This window comes from Nomascus leucogenys, chromosome 2 (genome assembly GCF_006542625.1).
Source record: "Nomascus leucogenys isolate Asia chromosome 2, Asia_NLE_v1, whole genome shotgun sequence".
NCBI lineage: Eukaryota > Metazoa > Chordata > Mammalia > Primates > Hylobatidae > Nomascus > Nomascus leucogenys.
Window position 1 is genome coordinate 99,552,710 of NC_044382.1, and position 23,588 is coordinate 99,576,297.

The window sequence follows — 23,588 nt, forward strand, 5'->3', positions numbered from 1 at the left end:
TGTTCCTCCTCACTCTTTGGTAGATACCCATGGGGTAAGGAATTGTCCAGAAATAAGAGGTTGTACAAGAAGCCTATCTTATCTAAACCAAAAGTGAATAATTTGCATTGTTAACTAGCCACTTTTTCTTAGTTGTTGACTCATTGACACCATACATTGGCCAAATATTTTATGAAAGCTAATCTGTACTGTAGCTTCGGAGTGCTAAGATGATAGCAAGTGAGTTTATGATGATCCCATAATCTTTGAAGAAACTTATGTACTGGACAATAAACTAACAATGCCAGGTAGTAATCAATTAAGAAAACTCTTAAGAGGCACACACAATAAAGAGTTAATTCTGGAAAAATAGTGGACTAGGTGTATTTGGAAAAGGCTATAACTCGAGTTATTCCCTGGAAGAGGGGTCCCATTGGCTGAAAGGAGAGAGGAGAGGGAATAGTATGAAATAGTTATGGAAGATTGGAGAGTTTCTCAGGGTTAATAGTGGGTTCTGAGTTTGACACTAGTGAGAAGCTTAAGTTTACAGATACAGTGGGGTCAGGTTAAATATTGTAAAGTTAATCTTTTTATAGATCAGGGCTTAAAAACCCAAATGCCTTCTGGGGCCAGAGAAGCTACTTCAGCAAGGCTCTAGGGACTGGCAGAAGGGGTGGTAACAGGTGCATATGTGCCCTAAGAGGAAGCCATTACTTACCTCCACCTAATCATTCCTTATGGCAAGGACTTCTTATTTTTCAAGAGAAATTGATTATCTGAACTATTGTGTGAAATACCTGGATTTTTAAAACACTAAGCAAATCAAACAAAACCCATCTTGAGGCAGATTTTAAACTACACCCATAACTATGTAGGAAAAGGGAGTCTTGGAGCTTTTTAGTCAGGCCAGAGATAATGAGGAATACTTTAGGAAGGTTATCACAATGGTTACCTATTGGTGATTTTGAATGGAAAAGACCTGTGGACCCAAGCCATTGACTCCAGGAAGACTTTTCTGCCCCTTCTGCAATTAAGAGGAAGACATTTAAATAAGTAATCAGCAAGATTTGATGACTGATTAAACTGGCTGTCACATGTGTTCTTTAGGGTGCTTTGGCTAGGGGGACAGATTGTAGTTCTTTAAAGCTGGCCTTCCCCTGTCTCTCATAAAAGTAATTTTTGTCCACAATATCTGCACCACCTGCCTCCAGCTGGTGGTGGTGCCTCTACAACTTCACTTGTAATTGCTCAGAAAATTGAACAGTAAAGGGTGGGTGGGTGGATTGGTTAGTTCTTAAGGTTCTTCTGAGATATGGGATGTAGGAAGAAAAACTTTAACCACCCATCTTACAATCAGAAGACTTGGAACCAAGTCCCAATTTTGCTACTTCCTGGCCTTATGACCTTGGACAAATCACACACCTTCTTGAACCTGGCACATTCTTCCTCACCTTGGGGCTGTGGCAGATGCTGTGTTCCCTGACCTGCATAATCTATCTCTTCATCTTTACCTGACTGTCACCTTCTTGTCCTTAAGATCAGAGCTAAAATGTCACTTCCTCAGAGAGGCCTTCCATGACCTTCCCTTCTAAAGTGGAGCTTCTATCAGTTTCCTTGGGCTAATGTAACAAGTTACCATAAACTGGGTGGTTACATGTCCAAATTCAAGATGTTTCCAGCAGCATCCTCCATCTAAAAGGTAGGGAAGAATCCTTCCTGGCCTTCTTCTAGCTGCTGGTGGTTCCCGGCAATCCTTAGTGTGCCTTGGCTTGCAGCTGCAACATTCCTACCCCTTCCTTTGTGGTCACGTGGCCTTCTTCCCTGTGTGTGTCTGGGTCTCTTCATGTGGCCTTCTTATAAGAACATCAGTCATTGGATTTAGAACCCACCTCAATTCTGCAAGACCTCATTTTATCTAATGACGCCTGTAAAGATTCTATTTCCATATAAAATCAACTTCTAAGGTTCCAGGTATACATGAATTGAGGTGTGGGGGGGGCACTATTCAACCCAGTACCAACCCCCTTTTAAAATTATCTTTATTGTATTTACTGTATTTGTAGTTATATATTAATTTGTTGGTTTATCTTTCTAACGGGAATTCTATGAAGGCAAGCTTTAAGTCCGTTTTATTCATTTCTATATACTCAATGCCTGGATAATTTTTGATATCTAAAAGCTAATCAAAAAGTATTCATTTAGTACATTAAGTAATCTTTTTTCCCTCTGGGCTAATTTTCTTCATTGATGATAATGGGGTTGGAATTGCTAGTCTTTAAGGTATTTTGCAGTTCCAATAGTATGTGACTCTGTTTTTTACAGATGCTCAGTGACCCCACGTTGCTCTGTGAATCAGTGCAGCAGGCATTTACATGTATACATTTTTTTAATTATGATGATTGTATTGTACCTTCCATTTAGGTCCTCCTTGAAGAAAAAGAGGAAAAAAGAAACACATGACATTAGAATACCAATTGGTTTGCCTGGTTTTGAAGACAGAGTTATAAAAGAGATAACCAAGGTTATATATTCTGATTAAGTATAGTAAACACTCATTCTGTGTTATGTAGTAAATTACTGGAGATTCTAAAAACTGGACCCCAAATCTAAATGTGTGTCAAGCAGTTTTCACTTTTATGTTCAGACTGGCTGATACCCAAAAGACCTTTTTACCTCAAATATTTTTTCTCCCATAGGAGTAGAATAGAACTCATTTTAATTTAAGAAGATGTAGGATGATTATTTCTCATGGAAGTTAATTTATTAGTTCGAATTATTTAATTGACAAACTGTTGGAAATATGTCATCAATTTTGACACTTTTCACAGTACAGTGTTGCTGAAACATCCTCTTTGGGACCTTTAAATGCTGTCAAGAAAAAAAATCCATTTAATTTTATTGCTGAGAAAATGGGAAGTCCTTTTGATTAAACATGCTTTTATTTGTATTTAATTCAGGAATATTTACTTTTTAAAATTAAATTCCAAAATTTCTAAGCACTTAAAAGATGACTCTGTGGTTAAATCGAAAATAATTGACTATATTAATATAAAACAAAAAGCTTGTCCGTAAACATATTTTATCTTACTAGAAATATCACGAAGACAATCATGGTTATATTGTTGATTACAGATGCCCTCTGTTCAATTCAACATATGTTTATAAGTCCAGGCCCTCTTTAAATGCTGAGGTCAAAAAAGCAAAACCACAGGGCACTTCATGGCTAATGAACTGAATTTCTTCCTATTCCAAAAACAGATTTTTTTTGGTTCTTCTCTGTTCTCTTTAATATTCTAAACTGGTTACTTCAATAACGAGAGAGGAAGACTGAGCCCCCCAAAAGTAGGAGGAGGCAGGACCACTTATTTCCCACCTTCCCAGTCAAGTAGGCTGTGGTTCAAGCAGGGCTTCAGAGGGTAGCAGGGCTCCTGGGCCTCTAAGGGATGCTCAGTCACATGGACTTGACCAACACTGAGGGCATTGGTGAGAGACTTCCATGGGAGGGCATTGGCCAATCCAGGGCTTGCTTTCAACACAGCAGATCGTAGCCTTGGGGCCAAAAGACTAAAATCAAACTCCACTGAGGGAGGGTACTAGATGAGAAAGGGAGCAGTGGATGATACCTAATGCCTTCATCCCGCAGATATTTATTGAACACCTACTCTGATGCAGAGCTTGTGCTGGGTGCTGAAGTTATCATAAAGAAGTATAATAGTTTCAGCCAGACATAGTGGCTCACTCCTGTAATCCCAGCACTCTGCAAGGCTGAGGCAGATGGACCACTTGAGCCCAGGAGATTGAGAAGAGCATGGCGAAACCCTGTCTCTACAAAAAATACAAAAATTTGGTGGGACATGGTGGTGTGTGCCTGTAGTCCCAGCTACACTGGAGGCTGAGATGGGAGGAGCACTTGACCCCAGAAGGTGGAGGTTGCAGTGAGACAAGATCTTGCCACTGCACTGTATCTAGCCTGAGTGACAGAGTGAGACCCTTTCTCAGAAAAAAGAAGGAAGGGAGGGAGGGAGGGACAATTAGCAGACTGTTACAATAAGAAGTAATACAAGGAGTATGATCAAGGATTGTCTTCCGAAGGAAATGCCATTTGAACTGAGACAAATAAGATGGACAAGCACCACCTAGAAGGAGAATATCCCAGGCAAAGGGAAGAGCACATGCAAAGAATCTAAAACAAGAAAGGGCTTGGTTTGTTCAAGAAAATGAAGAGACTGCAGTGCCGCAGCTGAGTGAGTAATGGGCACAGTGGTATAGATGATGAGATGACAGAGTAGATAGGGCAAGATCATATAGGGCATTGCAAGATCATGGTAAGGCTTTTTAATTACATTGTAAGAATCACTCCATTAGTGGAGATGGACAGGTAGAACTTTGGCAAAAGATAATATAATGAATCGAGATTTGAACATAATCATTTTGCAGTATCTGTGTGGCTATACTTATTGATTGGATTTTTTTTTTTATTTAATTTTAAGTTTCAGGATACATGTGCAGGACATGTAGGTTTGTTACATAGGTAAACGTGTGCTATGGTGGTTTGCTACACTTATCAACCCATCATCTAGGTATTAAGCCCTACATGCATTCGCTATTTATCCTGATGCTGTCCCTCCCCCCACTCCCCACACACAACAGGCCCCAGTGTGTGTTGTTCACCTCCCTGTGTCCATGTGTTCTCATTGTTCAGTTCCCATTTATAAGTGAGAACATGCGGTGTTTGGTTTTCTGTCCCTGTGTTAGTTTGCTGAGGATAATGGCTTCTAGCTACATCCATGTCCCTGAAAAGGACATGATCTCATTCGTTTTTATGGCTGCATAGTATTCCATGGTATTTATGTACCACATTTTCTTTATCCAGTCTATCATTGATGGACATTTGGGTTGACTCCATGTCTTTGCAATTGTGAATAGTGCTGCAGTGAACATATGTGTGCATGTGTCTTTATAATAGAATGATTTATATTCCTATGGATATATACCCAAAAATGGGATTGCTGGTTCAGATGGTATTTCTGGTTCTAGGTCTTTGAGGAATCACCACACTGTCTTCCACAACGGTTGAACTAATTTACATTCCCACTAACAGTGCAAAAGTGTTCCTATTTCTCCAAAGCCTTGCCAGCATTGGTTGTTTCTTGACTTCTTAATAATTGCCATTCTGACTGGCATGAGACGGTATCTCATTGTGATTTTGATTTGCATTTCTCTAACAATCAGTGATATCGAGCTTTTTCTTCATATGTTTGTTGGCCACGTAAATGTCTTCTTTTGAGAAGTGTCTGTTCGTGTCCTTTGCTCACTTTTTAATGGGGTTGTTTTTTTCTCATAAATTTGTTCAAATTCCTTGTAGATTCTGGGTATTACGTCTTTGTCAGATGGATAGATTGCAAAAATTTTCTTCCATTCTGTAGGGTTTAGTTTAATTAGATCCCATTTTTCAATTTTTGCTTTTGTTCTGATTTTTTTATGTTTTCATCATGAAATCTTTGATGAGTCAATTATTTTAAATGTTGATGTAATTCTCAGGAAGAAGTTGAAACTAAAATACAGGTGTAGACGGCATTAGAGTATTGATGGATGAAAGTGGGGATATAAAAGACATATGAAAGAAGGCCCAGAACACCAATATTTAAGGGAGGTAGGAGGAAGAGAAAGCAGGTCCTGAAATAGGGTGAGGAAAGTCAGTACAGGCACTGTACCTAAAAGTCTTATCAAACAAAGGTATCTTTATCCTCCAGGCACAGAGAATAATTTTTCAGAGTGAAATGAGAATCCACATGTCCTATCTTCCTATATCATCAATCATTGATGTTCTTTTATGGCATGATGACATTAATATGTAGTTTAAATAAACATGATATTGAGCAACAAGTATTATAAAACGCAGATGAGTTTTAAAAGATTCAACGTGACACACACACTCACACGTAAACACAAAAGAAGTCTTTGGCAAAGATGTAGCCCTAGACTTCCCAGGAGAACTCAAACATTCATATCCTTTCCTTACAGAGGTGCTTGAGCAGAAATGTTTGAGATATACTAAATGAATTATGACTTATTCTACACAGCTACTCCACAAGGCAGATATAATTAACTTGATTTTAAAGCTATCATTAATGAAGTTCAGAAAGTTAAGTAACTTCCCTGACATTATTCTGTTAGTTACTAGGTGATATTAGAATTTGAATCCAGGGCGCGGTGGCTCACGCTTGTAATCCCAGTACTTTGGGAGGCCGAGGCGGGCGGATCACGAGGTCAGGAGATCGAGACCACGGTGAAACCCTGTCTCTACTAAAAATACAAAAAAATTAGCCGGGCGTGGTGGCGGGCGCCTGTAGTCCCAGCTACTTGGAGAGGCTGAGCCAGGAGAATGGCGTGAACCTGGGAGGCAGAGCTTGCAGTGAGCCGAGATTGCGCCACTGCACTCCAGCCTGGGCGGCAGAGCGAGACTCCGTCTAAAAAAAAAAAAAAAAAAAAAGAATTTGAATCCAGGACTCTGGTTCCAAAGTCTGAAATTTTTATGTTTTATAAGGAGGTGAGCTAGGAGCAAGCAAATATAAAGAAAGAGGACATGGTCAATAATATAAAATACCAAGCAGTGTGAGTAGGATGAGGACTAAAAGGTTATCTTGGCCTTAGGTGACCATGGAACCTAAGTTAAAGAACATTGAAGTATGTTGTATACCACAATGCCATACAACTGTTCACCAACTAGAATGGCTAAAATTAAGAAGAACAAACAGTGGATAACATAAGTGTCACCAGTAGGAATATCTGCTAAACGGATAAACACATAGTATCCTATGACCCTTCAACTTTATTCCTGGGTAAATACCCAAGAGAAATGTCCCATAGAAAACAAGTAGGGATGGTCCTTGACTTAAAATGGGGTTACATCCCGATAAACCTGTAAGTTTAAAATGCATTAAATATACCTTACCTATCAAACATCATAGCCTAACCTAGCCTACCTTAAACAAGCTCTGACACTTACATTAGCCTACAGTTGCACAAAATCATCTAACACAAAGTCTATTTTATAATAAAGTGTTTAACATCTCAAATAATTGATTAAGTATTGTACTGAAAGTGGAAAACAGAATGGTTGTATGAGTACTCCAAGTACAGTTTCTACTGACTATGTATCACTTTTTCACCATCATGAAGTCAGAAAATTGTAAGTCAAACATCGTAAGTCAGGGGCCACCTGTGTATAAAATATTTATTGCAGCTTTATTAACACTAGCCTGAAATAGTAAACAATTCAAGTGTCCATCAGAAGTAGAATGGGTACATTTTCATGTATTCATTCAATGGAATACTATACGACAATAAAATGTGAAATATTGCTACATGCAACAGTATGGGTTAATCTCACAGATACTTGCTAAGAGAAACTGGGCACGAAATAGCACATACTACATGGTTCCATTTATATGAAGTTCATGAATAGGCAAAATTAATGATGATGATGCAAGTATACATGAATACTTTAGGTTTCAGGGTAATGAGAGAGCCTTGCAAGGTGTTAGAAAAGTTCTATACCGTGATGTTGTTTGTGGTTACATGGGTCTATACTTTATATGGGTCTATGTGTAAACTTTAACTATAATTTAAGGTGAGTGCACCCTACTATGTGTATGTTAAACTTCCATCTAAAAAATTTTTAAGGTGACGATAAAGGGAAATCCCAGGTAGCAGTTGTTTTAACAACCTTTCTGTTATGACCTTATAAAACTATTCGATCTTGCAAATCATGGAGTACATGTATTCCTCTTAATGACTATAAAATTAAAAATGAATGGGAAATTAGTAGGAAACATTATAAATATAGATGTTAGAGGTAATAAATGGAAGAGCATGTTCCGGAATAAGTTACTGAAAGGACAGGCGGTGGGAAAAATAGAAAGAGGACATCACCTTCCCACTACAGGGAAATTCTCTAGGGGCTTTTTGCATAACAGGGTGCCCTTGCACATAATGGTTAGATTTGGTTAGAGTTCGATGTAAGTATTCTTAAAAAAAAAAGTATATCATTCAAAAGTATGCTTTTGAATGATAAGCCAGAAAGAAGCAAAAAAAATAAAATTATAGAATGTTAGAGCTGTAAGACAAGGTATATTACATTTCATCCAGCCCAACCCTCTTACTTTAAAATGGACTGTGTTGCATTGACTCTTTGGAAGTGACTCAGTACAGTACAGAGTGCTCTGATGTGGTGTTTCTTTGACAAGGAAGGATGCCTTTACTGAAGTTTCGTTAATCATTTCCAGAATAATGCATTGTTAATCATGAACTTTGTATAATGGCTGGTCCATGATCCCTATCAGCATCTTAACAATTGAATATTTCTGAATGTCAGAGAACCGGAGATACATTCATTAAAATGTGGTACCCATTTCAATGAAAAATGTAGTAATGAATACATTTTAAAGTACCATTCATCTCCTGGATGAAAAGGAATGTCTTATTCCCACTTTAAGATATATTAGTATCTCTCTCTTAGTGTATGTATATTGCTATATGTCAATGCAATTACACTGTTCACTGTGGAGAGGAAGTATTCCAGGTGAGAAATAATAGTGGAAAGGGGTAAGGATGGACATATTTAAGAACTATTTTATTTATTTATTTTTGAGATGGAGTCTCGCTCTGTCATCCATGCTGGAGTGCAGTGGGGTGATCTCGGCTCACTGCAACCTCTGCCTCCCCAGTTCAAGAGATTCTTGTGCCTCAGCCTCCCGAGAAGCTGGGATTACAGTTACCTGTCACCATGCCCAGCTAATTTTTATATTTGGAGTAGAGACAGGATTTTGCCCTGTTGGTCAGGCTGGTCTCGAACTCATGACCTCAGGTGATCCACCCGCCTTGACCTCCCAAAGTGCTGGGATTACAGGTGTGAGCCACTGCCAGGCTTTAAGAACTATTTTAAAAATATAACTGATAGAATTTGAGAACCAATTATACAGGATAAAGAAAAAAAGGGAGTCAAAATCTTGAGTAACTTAAACCATTGAGTGATACACAGATGCTGGAGTAAGGGGAGTACTTTAGTTGAAGAGGAACAAAATTTCAACTTGGCACCTTGTAGTGAGAGCTTAGGCTTGAGTATGTATCTCTGATCAACTTGCATAATAGTAAATGAATTATAAATAATGTTTTTCTGTTACCTGTATCTCTCTTCCTATGGATGATATGGCTAATTAAAAAAAGATGAATATTTCATATTATTGGTCTCAACAAAGATAAACCTCACTCTTCTTTTATATCCTCATTCCCACTTTGCAGAACAAGCAATTGTGTTATAAAATGTGTGGTGAAAACATAAAAACAATAGGCAAAAGGGAAGCTGGTATGTAACTCATGCCTTGATAATGGCATTTGCTCATTTTTGCATCTAGATGGTCCACTCTTTCCAAGTAGGAAACATTTCATTGCTCTGTAATGTCATCCATATAGCCCACCTCAGTGCTAGGTAGTTTCTGCCTGCTAGGGAAGAACTAGTTTAATTGGATTGTAGAGAGGCAATAAGAATGCCTGTTTTCCAAAACTGAATTGGGGACAAGTCAGCATTCTGGATTATTTTTTAAGTAATACATGTTTTGAAGTTACATGTGGTCATTTATTGAGGAAAGAGTGAATTACATTTCTGTAATTATTGTGGATTCTTGAAAATAGACAATAGGATTTTAATCATTTCCCGACATTTTTAAGTTTTAAACCTAATACCATCTGACCATGACTTAAATAGAGCATAGTAACTAAAATTTTATTTTATTTTTGTCACTGTTTACTCCTAAAAACTAGCATTTTACTTATGTTAATGCAATTTCTGTTTTATTAGGTGCCAGGGCTATCAGTAATTGACATGTACTATAGTTTATAATGTATTTGTTAAAGTAAATAACTTTTAATGGGGCTACCAATAAGTGAATGTCTCTAATTCAAACTTAAATTTTAAATCATAGATTTGTAAATATTTCTAAATAAGTTGGAATATTTCATATAACAAATGTTTATTCAACAACTATATATTAAATTATCAGATCTTAGCCAATATGCTCAGTATTAGAGATACGTCAATAAATAAGATCCCTGCCCTCAAAGTGCTTAAAATCTGAACTTAGAATTCATGAAATCCAGGTTATAAAGAGTTGATGCTATTTTTAAAATATAAATTGTACTGTATATAAAGCTATATTAATTTTTCCAGACATAGCTAAATTGCCATAATACTCTCATGCAAATCAATGGGAATACTGATAAAGCTCAGTTATTTGTAATTATTGAAGTAAGAATTTTCTGTAAAGACTGAAGACTGGAATTTCTACACAGATGTAAAATTAATAAAAATTGTATATGGTGTCCAAAGCTTCATTATACTATTTATATTTGCCCATAGTCTGCATTGTACTTTTTAAATTCTTTCTCTCTTTTCAGTACTGGTTGTCACCACTGCCAAGATAGTGCCTCCACTGCTAATCTCTATGACCTGCTGCTACCACCTCTACCTCCCTCTGTTTTCTCTCTGACTTTCTTTTGATTTCTGCCACTTCTCCAGAGAAAATTCACCGTCATTCAAAACAACTGATTGTGGGTGTTCTTAGGCAGTTGGCATGCTCTTTTCTTTCTGATCAGCCAATTGTGGAATATCATTAGTTATCTTTGTGCCCTTTTCATCTTTATTCCTACTTGCTGTTGAAGAGTACTACCTTTGTGTTAAAATTCATTTATGATGGAGGGAGGGGGTCATGATAAACACTGGAGTCTGTGGAAGGATGGGCTGTCTTGACGTCTGGAGCATTCTGGATACCTGAAGTTGCTGAAAGGCTCATCTATAGATAACCAGGACATGTAATATGATTAAAGTACAGTTGAGCTTCCAGAAGTCCTTGTCTTACTCCAAATATTATTTTATGACTTAGGAGAACCAAATTTTCTGTTTGGGACCTGAACTCAGGTGAGCTGTCTGTATAGACAGTAATAAGTGGAAAGTATTCAAATCTCCCCTAAAATTTCCTCCGTTTAGATTTGGAAGTGAACTTTTATGTAGATCTTGACTTGTCTCTCTTGATTTGCCTTGTTTTCTTCTATACAGTACTCCTTTATTTTATTTCCTATTTGCTACTGGGTTGTCTGTATCAGGACATTTTTTTTTTCAGTTTTAATATCTTTTTTTATTATTATAATTTAGGTTTTAGGGTACATGTGCACAATGTGCAGGTTTGTTACATATGTATCCATGTGCCATGTTGATTTCCTGTAGCCATTAACTTGCCATTTAGCATTAGGTCTATCTCCTAATGCTGTCCCTCCCCCCTCCCCCCACCCCACAACAGTCCCCGGAGTGTGATGTTCCCCTTCCTGTGTCCATGAGTTCTCATTGTTCAATTCTCACCTATGAGTGAGAACATGCGGTGTTTGGTTTTTTGTCCTTGCGATAGTTTACTGAGAATGATGTTTTCCAGTTTAGGACATGTTTTTTTAAGATAACCACTTGAATTTTCTGTTGATAATTGTTTTCTCACCTATTTTGTCAGTGAGAGAATATAAATTTTAGTGTTCACATAAATGGAAAACCAGTTTAGTAATTATTCATTGAAAAGACCACAGCTTTACTCACCAGTGAGGTTCATTGGTTAGCTAGGACCGAGTGTATGGGAACACTGGTATTAACAGAAGTATTTTTGAAAGCCATGTGAAAAAATCTCAATTGTGTCTCTATTAATTCAAAGAACTCGTGATAGCCCTTGTTTGAGTTTCAGAAGTTTTCGTAAAGCAGCATAACGGCAGCAGAGAATAGCAAAAAGAGAACTGAGCTGAGGTCGGGTAAGCCCAATGCAAGTTTTGTCATTGGTTAGCTGTGAGACCTTTGTTACCTTTGCTATCACACAGGGACAATAACATTATCAGACTATTATGCCGGGCGCGGTGGCTCACGCTTATAATCCCAGCACTTTGGGAGGCCGAGGCGGGTGGATCGCGAGGTCAGGAGATGGAGACCATCCTGGCTAACATGGTGAAACCCCGTCTCTACTAAAAATACAAAAATTAGCCAGGCGTGGTCGCGGGCTCCTGTAGTCCCAGCTACTCGGAGAGGCTGAGGCAGGAGAATGGCGTGAACCTGGGAGGCGGAGCTTGCAGTGAGCCGAGATCGCGCCACTGCACTCCAGCCTGGGCGACAGAGCGAGACTCCATCTCAAAAAAAAAAAAAAAAAAGACTATTATGAGGATTAAAATGTTAAAATGAAATAACCTATCTGTAGAAATCACAGAAAGCCTACCACACTGTAAGAATCCAATAAATGTTGATTACTTCCCTCATTTAGTTAAGTCAAAATATTACTTCAGTGTTCCCACAGTGTTCAGTGTTTTAGGACAGTTCTGGAATTTATATGCTTATTTCTCCAATTCTGGTAATACTGGATTTTCTTGAAGGATCTAGTTAATTTTTATCAGTTTGGGAGTTTTCAAAGTTTAAAACATACAAAAATTTAGGTATTTAATTTAATTTGAAGTAAAAGTTTGAATTGAAAATAATTATAAAACTAATGTGTGCCATTTCTTTGTAATAATTGTTATAATTTTCTTGCATAATTCTTAAAGGGGAAATGGTGCAAAGAATAGCATAAGAGAAGAGTATGGTAATGGTTGTAGGAAATTTATTTCAGTTTCATTCCTTAAAAATCTAGATAAAAGATAAGAACTGTTTTCTTTAAAAACCTGTAGGCATGTGTTTTATTTTTAAATGTTAATCAAATTTCTGCTATACTCCTTTATTTTAACTATGCCAACGGACTGATCAAATAATTACCAATAGTAATTAAAAAGTACTTTCTATATTTAAACAAATATTAAGGTAACTAAGTGGTCACTCAGCTAATGGGGCTTTTTAATGGTAACAAAATATAATAGATATCCACATGTTATGTAAAACCTTGTGTAAAATATCGGGCTGCTTTTCCCAGCCTTGCTTTTTCTTTTTTTTAACCTCCTATTTATAAAGATTAAAAAGCCTGTGGGTGAGAGTGGGGGATGAAATTTAGTATCCCTTAAAGCACTTTACTAATGCTTTGATTTGTATATATGTGCTCACTAAATGTTGGATCTGTATGGGTTAGCATATTTTCTATTATACTTTAGAAAATACTAATTCACTTTTTTAAATAGTTGAATGAGATATGAAAAGGCAGAACTGGTGAGTTAGTAGCTGCTGCTTTTTAGGCATGCCATACTATCAAACCAAGATAGAACATTTTTTTTTTTTTTTTTTTTTTTTTTTTTTTAGACGGAGTCTCGCTCAGTCGCCCAGGCTGGAGTGCAGTGGCGCAATCTCGGCTCACTGCAAGCTCCGCCTCCCAGGTTCACGCCATTCTCCTGCCTCACCCTCTCCGAGTAGCTGGGACTACAGGCACCCACCACCACGCCTGGCTAATTTTTTGTATTTTTAGTAGAGACGGGGTTTCACCATGGTCTCCATCTCCTGACCTCGTGATCCGCCCGCCTCGGCCTCCTAAAGTGCTGGGATTACAAGCGTGAGCCACCGCGCCCGGCCAAGATAGAACACTTTAAGTAAAAACATTTGAACAAAATCCTAAAGATATATAAAGGAAGTCACTTTATGAAAAATATAACTGCCTTTCAACATATTTACCTTTTCTTGTACTTGCCCAAATTATGACTATGATGCATTATCTATAAACAAAGTCTAAAAAGTATAAACATTTGATATATTTGTGCATATGTTGCATTTTCTTTTATTATTTCTATTCCTAGTATAATTCAATTTAGGCCAAAATGTTGAGTTTAGTCATGATTTTATATTTCCATAGGTTAACTTGAGACATGTAAACAAGTAAATTAATGTGCTATATAATCCTCTACCTACTAGGATATTTACTTAATAGTGGTTTTGTGGTTTAGGAAGCAGAGTAATTAATTAGAGTGAATTAATGGCACACACTGGTTGCTCTGTTTCTAATTTGCTTTGGACTGAATCTTTATGTTCCTCAAACATTGTTTCTGCTGTTTAGCAGTTGCCTAACAGAGTGATGGTATTTGGAGATGGGGCCTTTATTTGGGAGGTAATTAGGCAATGACAGTGAAGCCCTCATGACCGAGATTTGTGCACTTAGAAGAAAAGACCAGAGAGAGCTCGCTTTTTCTCTCTCTGTTCTCTGCCATGTAAGGACATAATGAGACAATGACTGTCTGCAAACCAGGAAGCGGGTCCTCACCAGACGCCAGATCTTCTGGCACTTTGATCTTGGACTTTCCATCCTCTAGAACCATGATAAATAAATGTTGTTTAAGCTACCCAGTCACTATAATAATATTTGTCATAACAGCCCGAACTGACTCAGACACATTTCCTCCTCATTGATGAGCAAATAAACCAAAATCATAATATTTTTCTTGCTTTCTATCTGAAAATAATGCATTTCCCAATTTTGTATTCCAAAGGCCTGTATATTGTCTATACTTCTTGCCTGCTGCCCCAAAGCAGAGAGTCCTGTATATGTTTGTTTATTCAAACATCCCAGGCCTTCTCAAAATAACCCCCAACCTGAAATAGAGTGTGATTTAAAATAACAGAACCTTGGCTCTGGAATCAGGCATGTGGCAAGCACACAGAATATATTTGTTCATGGAATGAATGAATGATTAGATAAAGGAATGAAAAGAAGAACTGATTTGTAAAATGCTCTCATATTGAAATACTTTCCCCCTCTTTTTTTATCTTTTTATAGGTCATGCAACACTTTTGTACTTGGGAAAGTGTTCTCACTAAAGCAATTACACAATAAAAGTAGGATTTGATGTTGGCTTCTCTGTCAACTTTACGTTGGATAAAATATTTGGGAATTCTGCTCTGTAGTTAAAAATATACATGTACGTAGCAGGGAAATGATAACTCTCAATAATTAAGGACAAGCAATCATATCCTCGATGTAAAATGGGAGGAATAACAATTTTTTTTAATTTATAAGAAACAGTGTCACTCCACTTAGAGAAAACATATTAATTTCTTTTATGTTGTCAGGCAGAGAAAGTATGAACTTTGGAGTTTGCACAGTAAAGTTAGGCAATGGCCTGTGAGTTAATAAACACTATTGTTATATTTATATAGAATTTTATTAGTCTTGCTCAGTTTCTCTTCAATTCCATCTAACAAGGTTTCCTTTCCAGCTTATATGTATGTTTATCTAAGTCCAAGGAATTCCATGAGAAAGTTGAATCAAAATATTTTCAATTGATAACTTATGAAGCAAAACCAGCAATTTCTCACTATATATTTCAAATAAATTTACTGTACAATTTTGAAGTGACTGTTGAGTCTGAATTGTATTCAGACCACGTATCAGTTGTATTCAGATTCTGGCCATGTATCCACTACCAAAATAAAATGAAAAAATGAACATGGTTTTGTCACAAGTTAATTGTTCAACAACAATAATAACAACAACAAAATTATCTAAAATTTGAATTTTCTGAGTAATGACTCAGTACCATCAGTAAAGTAGTAGAATATAAACCTTAGTGTGCTATCTATGTAAAGAATTTAATTATGTTCACTCCAGATATAGAGACTTTTTTGTTTCCACAGAAGTCATAAACTGTCATTACAGAACTAAGAAATGTGACTTTGAAAATCCAAGTCTACATGTAAAATTTAGTTCAACCTTTGTAATATTCAAATGATCTTGATGTTTCAGCTTGATATTTTAGCCAGCCTTTGCACTCTTTGTTCTTCCTTCAAATGAAAGGACTTTATATACTTCTAGAGAATCTCCTATACAAACAGGAAGTATGAGTGTGTGGCTTTAGTGATTTTTGGAGTACATGCTAGCATCAGTGATTTTAAGTGGTTATTTTAAGTATTAAAAGTGGTTAGAAGCACAGGCTTTGGAGTCAAAAGACTTGGCTCAAGTCCTGAATCTGTTGTATCTTAGGCATAACTGTGTGACATCAGTGGAAAGAGCTGTAATGTTAAGATGCTATCAATAACAGCAAATGTTAAGATTTAGCATTGACAGAATATTCCTGACAATTAAATATTCTCTTAAGGGGCAGAGTAGAAACACTAGTGAAAAAGATGCTAGCCCAGAAAAAAAAAAGTAAACATGCTATGTGAACACAAGGTAATGAAGAAAAGATACAGAAAATGCAAGAAACTAAGTATGGCATTATTCCAAGTGGCGCATGATCCAGGCAATCTCTACTAAGCATTATTAAGCAGGAAAAAGTCTTTCCTTAGGTCTGTGCCCTTGGCAAATGTATTTACTTTTATTAAGCCTCAGTTTCCTTCTCTATGAAATAAAAAAGCAGTGATCTCTAAATTGCATAGATTATTTAAATATGATGAAATAATATCTCTAGGGCCTTTAGCACAGTACCTGGCACATGAAAACCATTCATTAAATGGTAACTATTATTATTGTTGCTGTATTTCTTATAAAAATAAATTAGTACTTCTTTGGCTGTGTACCAGATGAAAAAGACTAGTCTTGGTGTTAATGACTCATAAAGATCTGTTTCTCAGAAGATGGCTTTTTAAAGAAAAGAGAAAAAATAAAAGCATATTAAAATACCTCTATAAAAATTCTGTAGTGAGGGCTAATTTTGCTTCCTTTTTTAAATTTAAACTTCTATATATATAGTTACATATAGTATATATATAACATATATGTATATATTTTAACTATATATGTAATATTTTACATATATATGTGTATATAAATATATGTGTATATATATTACTATATGAAGTTTTTCCTAGTATCAATCTATTTTAAAGATAATTAACTATTGAAGAAAAAATAATAGCAAAGTAGTGTGAGGTTTGCAACATATATAAAAGTAAAATATATGCCAGGAAATCAGGAGAGAAAATAGTAAAGTATATTATTGTGAGGTTTTCATGCTATATATGAAGTAGTATACTACTAACCAGTCTTTCATAAACATAGATGCAAATATTCTTAATACAATGTTAGCAAATCAAAATGATAATATATCACAACAGAATGATAGCTATCCCAATAATGCAAGGATGACTTAAAATTCAAAAATTAATCAATGTAATTAATAACAAACTAAAATAAAAATATTTTTTATTTGGGGGGCTGAAGCAGGTGGATCGCCTGAGCTCAGGATTGCAAGACCAGCCTAGGCAAGATGGCAAAGCCCTGACTCTACAAAAAAAGAAAAAATACAAAAATTAGCCAGGCCAGTGGTGCACACCTGTAGTTCCTAGCTACTTCTGAGGCTGAGGTGGGAGGATTGCTTGAGTCCAGGAGGTTGAGGCTGCAGTGAGCCAAAAATTGTGCCACTGCACTCTGTCCTGGGTGACAGAGCCAGACCTTGTCTCAGAAGAAAAAAAAAAAAGAAGAAAGAAAAAGGGAAATAGAAAAAGAAAAGAAAAGAAAGAAATATTTTGGATAATTTCAATCGGGCAATATAATTAACAAATTTAATATCAATTCTCAATAAAACTCCCAGCAAACAACAAAGTAAGAATAGAAGGAATGTTCTTAACCTGATAAAGGTATCTATGAGACTATGTAACTAACATCATACTTCTATTAGTTTGCTAGGGCTGCCATAACAAAGTAACACAGACTGGATGGCTTTAACAACACTAATTTTCTCACAGTTTGGAGGCTAGAGTCCGAGTTGAAGGTATCTTCAGGGTTGACTTCATTCTGAGGCCTCTCTCCTTGGCTTTTAGGTGGCCATCATCTCCCTTTGTCTTCGGTCTTTCTTCTATGCATGTACGTGTCTGTGTCCAAAATTTTCACCTCTTGTAAAGATACCAATCATAATGGATTAGGACCCATTCTAAAGACCTCATCTTAACTTAATTACCTCTTTAAAAACCTTATCTTCAAATACAGTTACATACTGAAGTACTGGGGTTTGGGACTTCAACATGTGAATTTGGAGAGGCAACAATTTAGCCCGTAACAATACTTAATGCTGAGAAACTGAATGCTTTCCCCCTAAAATTAGAAACAAAACAAGGATGTTCATTTTTGCCACCTCTATTTAATAGTGTGTGTGCATGTGTGTGTGCATATATTTTTCCCAGCAAGTACAATAGGCAAGATAAGACAATTAGAGCGTTCTAATTAGCAAATAAGTAAAACCCTATTTATATAGAGATGACATGATCCTATATTTAAAATACAATGTTATCTACAAAACAGCTCCTCAAACTAATGTGATTCTGTAACTTTACAGGGTACAAGATCAATATATAAAAATAAATTGTATTTCTATGTGTCAGGAAGGAATGATCAGAAACTAAAATTTAATAAAAATATCAATTACAATAATATCAAACATATAAAAGAATTGGGGTAAATCTTTTTTTTTTTAATGTGTGAAGGAGGTATATGTGGACAACTACAAAACACTGCTGAGAGAAACTAGAGAAGACCTAAATAAATGGAGAAAGACACTGTATTCATGAGATGCAAGAGTGAATATTGTTAATATGTCAGTTCTCCCCAGATTGAAATTCAGCTTTCTTTTGTAGAAATTGACTACCTCATCATGAAAGTCATATGGAAATGCAAATGACTAAGAATAACCAAAACAACTTTGGAAAAGAATAAATTAGAACCTAACACTACCCTTTTCAAGAAATATAGCTACAGTAATCTAGATGATGTAGCACTGGTGTAAACATAGACAAATAGATCAAGGGAACAGATTAGAGTCCAGAAATAGACTCCAACATAGATAGGCAAGTATCCAAAGGCAATTTACTGGAGGAAAGATGACAGTCTTTCAACAAATGGTGCTGAAAAAATATTGGTACATTATTTTGGAAAAAAAATCTCAAAATAATTATGCTGAGTGAAATAAACTAGACACAAAAGAGCACATATGCCTATATTTATATAAAATTTAATAAATGCAAACTAATGTATTAGAAACAGATCAGTGGCCGGGTGCGGTGGCTCACGCATGTAATCCCAGCACTTTGGGAGGCTGAGGTGGGCAGATCACGAGATCAGGAGATCGAGACCATCCTGGCTAACACGGTGAAACCCTTTTAGTCTCTACTAAAAATACAAAAAATTAGCTGGGCATGGTGGCAGGCGCCTGTCGTCCCAGTTACTGGGGGGGCTGAGGCAGGAGAATGGCGTGAACCCAGGAGGCGGAGCTTGCAGTGAGCGGAGATCGTGCCACTGCACTCCAGCTTGGGTGACAGAGCGAGACTCATCGCAAAAAAAAAAAAAAACAAACAGATCAGTGTATGCCTAGGGTTGTAGGGGTGGTGGTGGTACAGGGAGGTACTACAAAGGGCACGAGAAAACTTCTGGGGCTGATGCATGTGTTCATTATTTTCATTGTGATGGTGGCTTCACAGGTGCAAAAACCTATTACGTCAAATACTCTAAATATGCGCCTTTTATTGTCTGTGAATCATATGTCAATAAAGCTGTTTTTTAAACAAACACCTACTATGTTCAAACTCATGATAGAATCCATACAGGATGCTTGCCATGTTCTGTTTTTTACAAAAATGTACTTTAAAATAATTATAAGAATGGATAGGTCAAATTGTTCTTAAGAAGTCGACGGTTTTCAAAGACATTAAAATCAATTTTATTTAAAACTTGAGATTTGTAAGAAAAATTCTTATAATATCTTATTTTAAAAATTCAGAGGAGGAAAAGTTTGTTTATGGTTGAAAGGAATAACCAGGTATTAAAAAGTAGGAAAGTCTAGGAATCTGCCATGATCAGAGTAAGCAGGTAGAATTTCCAGTTATTCATGACAGAGTTCTACCACGTTTTGAAAGGTAAACATGAGTTCAACCTGGGAAGATGAGAAAAAGAAATTCTAGATAAAAGGAAGAAGAAGAACAAAGGCAAGAGTCAAGACATGAAGAAATATGTTTAGGGAATAGCAGTAAATGGATTTGGATAGAATGTTTGGTGTACAAAGAGTCTTATGGAAGATAAACTTAGGAAGAGAAAGTGGGGCAGATGGGACTTGGGTTTTCTCTCTGAAAATTTCTTTGAATCCCCACAAGCAGCGCTAATACTCTCATTCTCCTAATACTCTGCATTCTCCTAATATTTTACTCCATACCCTGCTACAATACTTGTCACATTTTTTTGTATCATGTGTCTAGCTTCACCCTTAGGCACCCTTCTATTAAAAAGAACTACATTTGGCTCATTATAAATGCTCAATAACAAAATGCTCCCACTTTAAAGAATAGGATAGTCTGGGAATCTGCCATGATCAGAGTAAGCAGGTAGAATTTGAGCTGGTCCTTTAAAAACTGACTAGTTTTGGCCACGCGCAGCGGTTCACGCCTGTAATCCCAGCACTTTGGGAGGCCGAAGCGGGCGGATCATGAGGTCAGGAGATCGAGACCATCCTGGCTAACACGATGAAAACCCGTCTCTACTGAAAATACAAAAAATGGTGGCACGCCCTGTAGTTCCAGCTACTCCGGAGGCTGAGGCAGGAGATTCACCTGAACCTGGGAGGCGGAGGTTGCATTGAGCCAAGATCGTGCCACGGCACTCCAGCCTGGGTGACAGAGGGAGACTCCGTCTCAAAAAAAAAAAAAAAAAAAAAAAAAAAAGGGGGTCATTTCAAGAATAATTTTATAGGAAAAGGAGTGAGAGCATCCGTAGTAAACTGAGGGAGGAGGGTGTATATATTAAGGAGCACTGAGAATTGAGGTTTATAGGAAAACTAATATTTATCATTAGTTGTTATTTAGCCCAAGCAAGCAGGGACACGTGCTGTATATTTAAGTTTTCTAAAAAGTATTAACTCTTCATTTCCTTCGTTGGCTGGCACAGTAGAGCTCTAAGCAATCAGAATAAGCAGAGAATTTTATAAGTCATTTTAAAAAGAATATCTCAAATACTTTTTGGGGGAACTATATTTATTTTTCTTTTCTCTTAAGTTGTGTATATGTTATATCAAAATGGAATTGAGAATAGTATTATATTTGCTATTGGCATTATATTTGATTGTCATTATGAGCCTGTGGTGGGCCATGGAGTAAAACGAATTGAGAAACAGTGACCTAGAATGTTAGCACTTCGAGAGGGGACTGTGCTTGATTTAGCTTTGTAGGCAGTGGCATGGTGTTCAAGAAAGAATGCTGGTCCTGCAAATCAGGATACCAGAATTTGAATCCCAATTTAAATTTAAAACTTGTTTAAGGACCTTTAAACATGTTAATTATCCTATAGTTCTTCCTTCGATATTTACTAAATTGGGATACAAACAATAATGGCTTCACATCATTAATATGTGAGTTATACACAAAAGAACGAGGGAAAACATGTAGCGCCATGCTGGTATACAGCAGTTTTCTGTAATCATGTACTTCATCTTGCCCACCACAATACTTTGTAGATAGTGGGTACTTAAGCACTCATTCATACTGAATAAATCAATGTATGAACAACTGAGAACCTTTGAAAAATTCCTTTTTTCTGTTCATGTTCAACTTAATGCTTTCAGAGAACTGACTGTGAAAATAACCTTTTTTTGTGGTAATCTCTATGTGTTTGAATAAAAGAACAATGGTGAAACTCCATCTGTTTTTAGATTATGTAGCCTTAAAAATGAGAGAGCTAAATATGCTGGGAGATTTTATTTATTTTGCTTTACTTGGTCTCATTTTATTTCTATCTTAAGTTAATGACATTTTGGGTAGGCCTGGTCACATGTAATACCTAGTTCTCCAAGTATTTTTTGTGCATCCCTTTTATAGCAGTGTGCAATGTGACAGCTCAGTCTCCTCTTGCTGACTAATCTCCTGTACAGACAGAAGCAATTCCCATAATTCAGATAATAACCTGGAACAACTTTCATGGTTTACAAAAGTAGATTTGTAACTGATCTTCTTATAATTTAGAAAAGGAGATTAGAGTGTAGTAAAATATCAAATCATATCTTAAGAATAGAATTTTGGATGTTAAAACTATTCTGAAAGTAAATACAGTTTTAAACAAGAACCTGTAGTTGCTTCAAAGAAAACATATTGAAAAAGAAAAGAATTATTTAAGTTAGCATATACTTATAAATAGTTTCATAGAATGCTTAAAGCTAAACATATTCAATTATAATTTGTATTACGCTATTCTATTACCTAACAACCTATTTAAGTTGATTAGAACAAAACTAAGTAAACTTCAACACAATCCGTATAATAGAATCTGAATTAGAAAGGCTTGAGTTTATTGTATGTAAATTTATGAAGACTTTATGGAAACAGATGCACCTTTGTAAAAAGACAGAACATGAAATGTTAAAATGATTGCTTTTTTATCCTTTATTATTATTATTTTTTTTTGCTAAACCATACCATACTCTTAAGTCATAGTTCCAGTGCTTAGTGCATAGAAGGTGTTCAAGGAATAATTGTGGAATTTAGGAAGGTTTAATTTCTGACCTATAATAAAGGTCAGAATAAATGGTAAAGTTAGACAAAAAAGTCAAGGAAAATCTAAGCATAATCTCTAATAATTCAAAAGCTATGTTGTGGTGCATTCTAGAAAGGTGAATTTGTAGACTGTTTTTTTTTTTTAAGGGAACTCATTTGTATCAGATTGTCAGGAAATAATGTTACATAAATTTCTATTTTCTGCTTTAAATGCTGGCATGTGTTCATTTTAATAGTGTGTATTACAAATGCACCAAATCCAGGGCTAAGTAAGCAGAAAGTTGAATCAAGGTACTTCTCATTTTAAAAATTGTTCTGGAGTCTTGGAGTAGAAAGGGACTTTGGAGTTGATTTTTTCCAACTTCCTTCTATTATTGATGAGAGAAGTAGAAGGGGAAAATGACTCGTTCACTGTCTGTAGCTTGAAAAAAAAGATTTTTTTAAATTCTATACTTGATCAGGCACAGGAAGGCACTTAATGAATAATTTCCAAGAAGAAAGTGTCACTTCAGCATAAGAGATACGTATTGTAGATTTATTAATTTAGTCAATATCAATTATAGTAATAAATTATTGGTAATTATTAATAATTATTAATTTTAAATTAGCATGTTGGGTCTTATGTAATTGACTGAGGAATCAGGTTAAGGTGCATCTTTCATTGTGAAATTCAGATGTTGGGAACATGCAAAACCTCACTGCAGATCCTAATGAATTTACCACAGGGATGCTTCCCTACCAATACACTTGAGTAGAAATTTTCAAGGGGAGTTGAGGGACATGTCCTTGGTAACAAGAGGATTGGGGAGGGGTATATTTCACTTGAAATTTGAACAGCATTTTGTCCCGTGGTCTTATTTATTTTTGGGCACATTGTTTATTTTTTTAAATAAATTCAAATAGGATTAAAAGCATTCCTGTTTTCTTTTTAAAAGTTAAGAGGTTTTAAGGCAAAAGTCAACCAGTTTTCTCCTCTGTCCTTTTGGAATAAATCATTCATTCTTTTAATAAACACTTATTGATCACCTCTATATTCCAGGCACAGTGGTACCCTCTGAAAATATAGTCAAAAAGTTGATTCCTGTCTATAAGGGGGAGCCAGAGTTTATTCATTGAGAATTTATAGCAGAATATTATTGCTCCAAGTTTCCCCCTGCCA

The 23,588-nt window shown here is 36.1% G+C and overlaps 1 protein-coding gene across 1 annotated transcript in view; it reads left to right on the forward strand.

The window, feature by feature from the left end:
- ADGRV1 (adhesion G protein-coupled receptor V1) overlaps window positions 1-23,588 on the forward strand; it is a 602,359-nt gene that overhangs the window by 375,598 nt on the left and 203,173 nt on the right. The gene's annotated exons all lie outside the window — the stretch shown is intronic.